Source organism: Panicum hallii, chromosome 5 (genome assembly GCF_002211085.1).
Source record: "Panicum hallii strain FIL2 chromosome 5, PHallii_v3.1, whole genome shotgun sequence".
In the NCBI taxonomy this organism is placed as follows: Eukaryota; Viridiplantae; Streptophyta; class Magnoliopsida; order Poales; family Poaceae; genus Panicum; species Panicum hallii.
In genome coordinates, this window is record NC_038046.1 from 29,558,325 (window position 1) to 29,568,006 (window position 9,682).

Consider the following 9,682-nt stretch of genomic DNA (forward strand, 5'->3'; position numbering starts at 1 on the left):
TATAATAAAAAGTTAAAAATAGGCAATTTGGAGCATTATAGGATAATTTTAGTTTTTTTTATAACAATAGATGTAAGTAATTTAGATGCAGATTTAGGAGTTACTTAAAGTTAGTTTTTGTAGTGGCGTAGGTGGGAACAATTTAGATGTAGATTTAGGAATTATTTTAGATTAGTTTCTACAATGCTGTAGTTGAATAGTTTAAGTGATTATTATTTAAGGTTATTTTTCATTATGGAAAGTTAATGGTGAGTGATTTAGATACAGATTTAGGGGTCGCTTTAAACAGTTTTCATAATGGCTGAGGTATGTGATTTGAAAAAAATAATTTTGATCATATTAGGGGGCCTATATTTTTTTTTCTAGTATAAGACACCAAATAATATTTCACTAAGATTGTGAAAATGTCATAGGTAGCACAAGTTAAGGGGATCATGTTCCCTTATTGGTTTATCAGAAATAATCCTGCAAATATTGATGGAAATTATTTTGACTTTTTGGGTCAGACTAGATAAAAGGATTAGGATATGCTAAATCAGTTCCCATTTAACTTTTTTGTCCTCCAATTTTCAGCATAATCTAGGAAAGTTAGAAATTTGATAAATTGATTTCTTATATACTGGACTAGATTCGCTACGCTGCAAATTGTACAAAAACCTAGAAGATCATGCAACTCTCTCGCAACTTATATTACGGAGGACCTTGCTGTACTAAAGTAAATACTAGGCAGCCACGCATCCGTAGACTTGTTTGTTATTTTCTCAACAGTTTATGATCTAACATGTATAGCAAATGGGAAAACACATGCTGGAAAACTTCTCTATCCAGACTAGAGCAAGATAAGAACAAATTACAATATGCGAGGAGTGACAATACGCTGTTATACATGTGCCATCTTTCTTTTTGATTGAAGGTATGGCCGAATCAGCAAGTACCTTATTAAGATCCCAAAAATAGATAGCTCCACCAAACACTAGTGGATCCTTGTCCGGTCGTGATGTAGCTAGGAGACATCCCGCAACACAAGCGAGACCTGATGGAGGGGCAAGACAATCATATATGCGAAGAATCTCCTCTCCTGTGTTGATGTCAAACATTGGTGCTGCATCACACTCTTCGCCACATACCACTAGTACCACCTCGTCTTCTCCATCCATTCGTTGATCCATATGGGGAATAGATCAGCTTGGTAGGATATGAAGACTGTAGGCAAGTGAAGATTATGATTGAGACACAAAAAACTATGTGCGGGAGTATAAGAAGGGGATAAAGATTAATAACAGCAATTGGAAGCATCCTAAAGTTTGAAAGTGAAATTGTCCTTTTAGGAGTAACGGAAAAGGTAAGGATCCAAAGCTACAAAGCAAATCTCCCATGAGATCATGACTATAAATATAGCGAGTCATTACATGGGGAACACGAGTATCACCCTCTAACAATTCAACTGTTGAAATTTTTGACCATTACTTTTTTTTATATTACACAGTACAACTTAGACAGTCACAATGTACGCACACTCACCCATATGAATACACATATGCAAACCCTACCCTTTCGAAGACTGAGCCAGCAAATCTTCGAAATTGACGAAGTCACCACAGGTGCCTCACTATTGACGGGAATATCACCTACCACCGAAAGCTCAACATTGTTAAATTCTAAAAAATTCGCTCCCACGAGGAGTCGAACCCAGAACTTGAGGTGCTATACTGAGGCTCTTGTAACCACTAAGCTATATGCCCTTTCGCATTTTTGACCATTACTTGCATATTTTTGTAATTTTATTTGTCAAGTGTTTCTCCTTTCATAGTTGTGGGCTTTACTCGTATTATTTCTGTCATCTTAATCCAATACAGCCTGAACTTCTTTCATGGCTGTATTTGTACTGTTTCTGTCATCTTTAATTTGTTGAATACGGCATGGCCTTTTGGCCAGTTGTGGCCAACCCTATCGGTATAGGTGACAAAGTGCTTCGTAACCGGTCACTTTGGATCCTAATGAGTGCATGATGCTCTTCGATACGACCATTAGATAAGAACGTAAGCGAGCCTCACTTATTCCTATGCATATTTAGTAATTTTAAGAAAGGTTTGCTACCTAATGAAATTATTATGGTTGTGAACTATGGAGAGGACTAGGAAGAAATTAATTGAGGCACAGAGAAGGAGACGACTAGCAAGGTTATCCAAGCTAAGTTGGAACTCCACAACATACCATGTTGGAGTCCATGTCGGTGTCCTACATTAGGCCACCTTAAAGTCATCACCTAGGCCACATACACAGACTCCATTTTTTTATATTCTACATATGTATGGAAAGCTTTGAAGATAAACTTTCCAATAGCAACAGTCTAACAGTCTCATATCAAGGTCTGTTCTGAGTCAACATGATGGTCAAAGCAAGTGGATGTGCTGTTGGTGTTTTACTGCCAAGCCCACTGAGGGATACCCTGAGGTGGTAGGTTGTAGGTGGGGTGTCGCTGAGATCTGGAACTTGAAAGTGGAAGGAACACGAAATTTTAGATAGGTTTGGGCCACTGAAAATATAATACCCTACATCCTGTGTGGTGGTTTGTATTGCCTTAGAAAGATTGTGTGTTGGAGGGGTTCCTGCCTGCTCTTATATAGTCTAGGGGGACAGGGTTACACATATCATAACTAGATACGAGCTTAGAAGTCCTACCTGAGTACTAGTCGGGTAGTTTTCTTCTGTTCTTACTAGTCCTACTTGCGACTGAGTAGCTGACAACATGTATAAGGTATGGGCATGCCCCCATCCCTCATTCTAGAAAGTCTATACCATGTGCGCAGTCCGTGGCCACGAGTCTGACAAACCCCTAAGCTCTTCATAGCCGAGTACTGTAGGCTTTCGAGTACTGAAGGCGTTTTCGAGTTCTTCCAAACTCCGTCACGAAGATGTCTTCCGAGTACTTCTTGGCTGCCTCGAGGCTGTGAGATGCTGATGCCATGAGTAGTCTTCTTTTATATGGGGTGCGATGAAAATTGCACTCCATATGGAGTAGCCCCCGAATCTTAGGTTGAATCGAAAAATCAGAATGAGGGTCAAATTAGTCTTGAACCTTCTGGTCTTTATCTTCCAAATAAATTTAAAAAATAAGCCATTGATGACACGTATCATGCTGCCCCTGAGCTTTGAATTCAAATTTCAAGGTTTGGAAAAAAGGATCTAAAAAGTTATGGCATACATTGTATAATGAATTAAGAGTTTGAATTGATGGTTAAAATAGGCAAATTGGTTCATAAATTTGAAAACCTCTTTTTTCTTATATTCGTGAAAAAATAGTTCAACAAATAATTTCCCCAAAGAAATCCTAAATTATCGCTCAAAACAACTCTTATCCGAAGATAATCTGTTCTCGCGCATAGTGATATGCCGAGTTGTTTCCTGCGCTCAGCCTGTTGACGCTCATTACGGACCAATTTCGACCGTCAATTTGATCAGAAAATTGGAAGAACTAGCATTCCTCACCCTCATATTTATCTAGAATAATGCTATTTCCACATGTCCTTTTGAAAATGGTGCTATGCAGAAAATTGGGCAGAAATGGAGGGAAAACACACCCTTGAATCCAAGGCAAAAAACATCGAACAATCAGAACGTACCGTTCAGCCTCACATGGATCAAAGGGCCCACCAAAGCAGGCAACCGACTTCGGACAGACCCAAGCCACGCTCAGTAGTGACCAGGGCCTACATGTCAATCACCTAAATGAAGCTGAGGATGGTGGGAGCTCAGCCTGGTTTGGCTGAACTAGGTGGTTCGGCTGAACCGGAACCAGCTCCACCGTCTTACCTCTTCGACGTGCCACCTCCCCATTGGCTCCCAAGGTTGGTTCTGCAGAGCTGGTTGCACGGCAGGAGCACCCTATGGGCACACCTATAAATATGAGCGGAGGGGCTCCAAATGAAGACACACCTCAAGTTGCTCTCTCTCTAGTTCCTCTCTTGCTTAGTCCTTAGGAGTTCCTGAGGTTGCCTAGGAGTGTTCGGTATGGGTTTTGCTCTTTCTCTCCTTTGTAATACTCGGAATTCTTTACTAGAGTTATCTTCTACATTTATATATTCGCATAGTTTATATTCTGCGGTGTCAGACATGTATGCTATGATTAGTTTATACTTGTACCTTATGCCTTGCATGATTAAACGAGTAAATCTAGTGCCACAGCAACGGTTCCGGTATTCGTATGTTTGCCCTAGTATGATGTCTCTCTATCCGTAGGGTGGGGGCTCCGCGTGGGATACTAGAGTATCGCTCTTTAACGTAGACGTGGTGTCTTGGTTAATTAGTGTTGCTGGATGCGGCTCTATCCCATGGTTAGTTGAGGTAGGCGGCAGGTGGCTCTATCCCACGTAGACGTGGTGCCACTGAGGATTAATCGTCCTGGTGATGACGCTACGAAACGCCAACAAGTATTTTTGGCGCCGTTGCCGGGGAAGGCACTGGTTAAAAGAATAGATATAGTTGTTGCTTAAGGCTTTGTTTTCTCTTTAATGTGAAAACAGGGTACTGTATGACTGGTTCCGAAGTCACTTTTGAGAAGAGTTTGACTTCGTGTCATGCCTCCTTAGATATCACTCTTGACAGTCGAAACAATCATTATTACTCCAACTTTCAACGCCATGGCCCAGAAGACGCTCCGTGAATTCTCTGCTCCTTCTGCTGATAATGTCCCAGTCAAGTCATCCGTTCACACTGGAGCTAAAAATTTTGAGATCAAGATGGGTCTCATTACGATGGTGCAAGCTAGCCCATTCTGTGGTAAGGCCAATGAGGATGCTAGTGCACATCTCCAACAATTCCTGGAACTCTGCAGTACTTTTGTCATCAATGGAGTCACCCAAGATGCAATCTGACTCCGTCTGTTTCTGTTTTCCCTTCTGGGGAAGGCAAAGCAGTGGTTTTATGCCAATAGAAGTGCAGTAGACACCTAGGATAATTGTACCAAGGCATTCCTCACCAAATTCTTTCCCATGGGCAAAACCAATGCTCTTCGAGGAAGAATTTCTGGATTTCAGCAGGCGTCAAATGAGTCGATAACTGAAGCATGGGAACAGCTTCAGGAGTACATCCTAGCGTGTCCTCACCATGGGATGGATGATTGGCTCATTCTTCAAAATTTCTATAACGGGCTGACTTCAATAGCCCGTGACCACATCGACGCTGCTGCAGGTGGTGCTTTCTTCTCGCTAACCATTGACACGGCCAAAACTTTGATCGAGACGATGGTGTCCAACCAAGGTTGGAATGATGAACGTCTCCAACCACGCCAACGGGGCATGCACACCGTCAAGGAGACGGACATGCTGGCCGCTAAGCTAGACCTCCTCCTTAAGAAGATAGAAGAACATCCCCAAGATAGGGCTCCAACACAAGCACTTCAAGCCTTTAGACGCTCGCATTACTTGCGAGGTTTGGGGGAACACCGAACATTCGGGGAACGACTGCCCCGAAACCCATGAAGATGTCATGTATATGAACAACAACAATAGGTTTCGTCCACAAGGAGGTCAGGGGTGGAATCAGTCGCGTCCCTACTACCAAGGAGGTACTGGCAATTCAAGTTCATTTAATCCTAACCAACCTTTCTTGAGGGATCTTGTCCTAGGCCAAGCAAAAATCAACAAATCATTAAAAAACAAGCTTGCCGCCAACGACAAATCCTTGGAGACCATTCAAGCGAAGATGGATGACATCTCCTCTTCAATCAAGAACCAGCTGAGCTTCAACAAAATGCTTGAAACTCAATTAGCTCAGCTGGCTTTTGCTGTTCCCTCTGCTGAGATAGGGAAGATCCTAGGACAACCCGAATCTTCCATGGAGAACATCAACGTGGTAACAACGAGAGGAGGTAAAACCACGCGTGACCCCCTTTATCCTGACCATGCCAGCAGGGAGAAGGAGAACAAGAAGGCAGAAGAGCCGCCCAGCAACGATGACACTGACAAGGTGCATGGAGGGAAAACGGATCGTCATGAATTCTACGACACTCAATTGTTGCCGTTCCCTACCAAAATCAAGAGGCTGGCACCGGATGAGCAATTCAAACTCTTTGTGGATATAATTCAGCACATCAACATCAGTGTGCCCTTGCTTGAGGCGATGCAAGTACCAACCTATGCTCGCTATCTCAAGGACATACTCACCAACAAGCGGTTGTTACCCACTACCGAGGTAATCAAGCTCACCGAGGCGTGTAGTGCAGCTATACTCCAACAGCTTCCTGAGAAGAAGAAGGATCTAGGATGTCCCACTATCAGTTGTTCAATTGGGACACAGAACTTCGATAAGGCTCTATGTGACTTGGGCGCTAGTGTCAGTGTCATGCCCAAGGCAATATTCTATCGACTAAACTACTCAAGTTTGACTCCAACACCAATGCAGTTGCAACTGGTTGACTCCTCTGTTCAGTACCCAGAAGGCATCGTATAGGATATTCCAGTGAGTGTGCGGGATTGCTTCATTCCTGTCGACTTTGTGGTGCTGGACATGGATGATCACAAGGAAACAACACTTATCCTTGGCCGGCCATTCCTCAGCACAACAGATGATCATATCGATGTTGGGGCTGGAGAAATCTGACTCCACATCAATGGCAAGGAAGAAAAGTTTGATTTCCAGGGAAGAATGCCTAATGATCCGGATCAAATATGAGCCAAATCTTCAGAAAATCATTGAAGTTGAAGTAACACCTCGTAAAGAGGATAGTCTCATCACCTTCGTGAGGAAATTCATGAAAGGTGAACGAAGGAGAACAAAGAGAAAGGAGCCAAGGAGTAACAATCCCGCTCCAAAGAACATGGATCCATCTCCCACACCACCTACGACAATAAAGAAGAACAAGAAGGTATAGTGAAAGAAGAAGACGTCGTCGTCCTCGACCTCCTCTCCAGGTATGGGCGACTGGACCTCGAGTTAAAAAGGTATGGAGAGGGTCCTGCTCATCGGACCTTAAACCAAGAGCTAGCTTGGGGGAGGTTCTCCACCAAGTGAACTGTATCTTTACCATTTTCAATAAAAATATAAAAACCATAAAAACAACAAAAATATTTTTCTGCTTAATTTTCCCTTCCATATGCGCGGTAATGAATGCCTAGCTTTCCTAATGTTGAAAGGATGAATAACTGCTATACTCTTGCTTGTCTGTTTTGCCTAGTCCTAAGCATAGTGTTTCCTGAGTTTGAGTCTGTTGGCTATTAAAACCTTTGCCGGATCTGAAAATCTCGTGGGTTGCACATGCTTCATCCAAGTCTAGGTTGTTGTGAGCATAGATATGGAAGATAGATCTTTATAATCTTCTCTTGAGTAATACATGATATCTGGAGTCCTTGTTTTCAAAATGAAAAGGAAAGAAAAGTTCCTCAATGATGCTACAAGTCCTACCAGAGCCATATGCTATAGACTTTGAAAAAAACTCCTACACATTTGCTACTTGCTATTTCATTGAGCTTTGTCAAAATGTTGTGACCTTAGTGAGATGCTTTTCATATCCTCTTGCTCAAGATCACGCACACTCCACACCCATTGTGAAATTCCTACACCGGGAATCTGCATGCTCCATCCATCCACCAAATAAATACTCCATGTGCTATGTGATCTCTCTCCAAGTATCCCTGAAAAAAATATAAAAATGAAGATATGGTTACCCCAAAGAAACAGAAATGCATGCTAAGAAGCATGACACCCCCCCCCCCAAAAAAAAAGAGAGAAGAATAAAGGGGATAGCTATGTCCAAAAACAAACATAAAGCAGAGAGGGGTCACACAAAAAGAGGAGTAATCATACCTTCATCGATCCACACACATGCACATCTTGATCTTGGTTTATGACTTGTTTCTCCATGTATCCACTCTTTGTCTTGGCGGTATATGAAATGGAGGTATGCTTCATCCATTCCATACCTTGAGCCCTACAAAAGCTCTAGATATGAGGAGGCAAAGATTGCCCTGGTAAGGTTTCATACACCCTTGCGCGATCCGAGAGATTCATTAGAGGAACTTGGTCTTGTTTCCAAAATTCAAAAGGAAACCTCCAGATAGATTGTTGAACAAAAAGAAGGTAGGTATTGCTCTATCGACCATTCTAACTTTCAACAGCCCAAGACAAGGAGGAGCTAAGAAGCCCCATAGATGATTAAGGTAACAAAGGTAGGGTACTCATGCCAAACCTACTCAGCCTCAAAGAGATCACCTAAGCCTCGAGACATGGCACAACGACAGGTAATGGGTAACAACAATTTTCTGATCAACAACCTTAAGTCCTTCTTTGCTCGGGACGAGCAAAGGACAGCTTGAGGGATCTTGTTGACGCTCGTTGCAGACAAATTTCTACTGTTAATTTGATCAGAAAATTGGGAGAACTAGCATTCCTCACCCGCATATTTATCTAAGAATAATGCCATTTCCACATGTCCCTTGGAAATTAGTGCTATGCACGAAATTGAGCAGAAATGGAGGGAAAACACATCCTTGAATCCAAGGCAAAAAGCATCGACCAATCGGAACGCACCGTTCAGCCCCACATGGATCAAAGGGCCCACCAGAGTAGGCAACCAACTTAGGATAGACCCAAGCCATGCTCAGGAGTGACCAGGGCCCACATGTCAATCACCTCGACGAAGCTGAGGTCGGCAGGAGCTTAGTCTAGTTCGGCCAAACCACCTGGTTCGGCCGAACCAAAACCAGCTCCACCGCCTTACCTCTTCAACGTTTCACCATCCCATTGGCTCCCAAGGTCGGTTCTGCAGAGCTTCAGCTGGTTGCATGGCAGGAGCACCCCATGGGCATGCCTATAAATATGAGGGGAGGGGCTCCAGATGAAGACACACCTCAAGTTGCTCTCTCTCTAGTTCCTCTCTTGCTTAGTCCTTAGGATAGTGGAGTTTATGTGAAGTAGCTCTTCTTCGGGTTCATGAGGTTGCTTAGGAGTGTTCAGTATGGGTTTTGCTTTTCCTATCCTTTGTAATACTCGGAATTCTTTAATAGAGTTCTATTCTAGATTTATATATTCGCATAGTTTATATTCTGCGGTGTCAGACATGTATGCTATGATTAGTTTATACTTGTACCTTATGCCTTGCATGATTAGACGAGTTAACCTAGTGCTATGGCAACAGTTCCAGTATTCGTATGTTTGCTCTAGTATGATGTTTGTCTATTCGGAGGGTGGGGGCTCCGCGCAGGATAGTAGAGTATTACTCTTTAATATAGACGTGGTGTCTGGGTTAATTAGTGTTGCCGGACGCGGCTCTATCCCATGGTTAGTTGAGGTAGGCAGCAGGTGGTGACAGTTCTATCCATCCAGCGTAATCCTCCCCGTTCGGGTAGTTGCGATAGGAGGTCCATAAAGTAGCTGAGTGGACTGGTGGCTCCTCTACCAGTCTTGTGCGGTTCTCCCAGTAGTGCCTGGGAGCCTAAAGCTAAGGATAATCATATTTATGTGTATGAGTGTATAATATGAGCTGTATGTTTAGACAAAAGTACATAATACCCAAGGTAACTTTCTTCTTCCTTTCTCCCTGCCTAATGTCTTTGCTAAGAGTTTGAGCTTAAGTAACTTATGTGTCACACTACCTCATTATCCATATATCATCTTACCCTTGTTTATGCAATTGAATATCCAAGCAAAAATTTATCATCAACTTAACTATTTCATAACCGCCGCC

The 9,682-nt window shown here is 42.7% G+C and overlaps 1 non-coding gene across 1 annotated transcript; it reads right to left on the reverse strand.

Annotated features, from left to right (window-relative positions):
- Positions 1–5,006: 5,006 nt before the first annotated feature.
- LOC112896051 lies at positions 5,007–5,113 on the reverse strand. The gene has a single exon (XR_003229341.1). It is a non-coding gene; the product is annotated as a small nucleolar RNA R71 (small nucleolar RNA).
- Between the last annotated feature and the right edge of the window lie 4,569 nt (positions 5,114–9,682).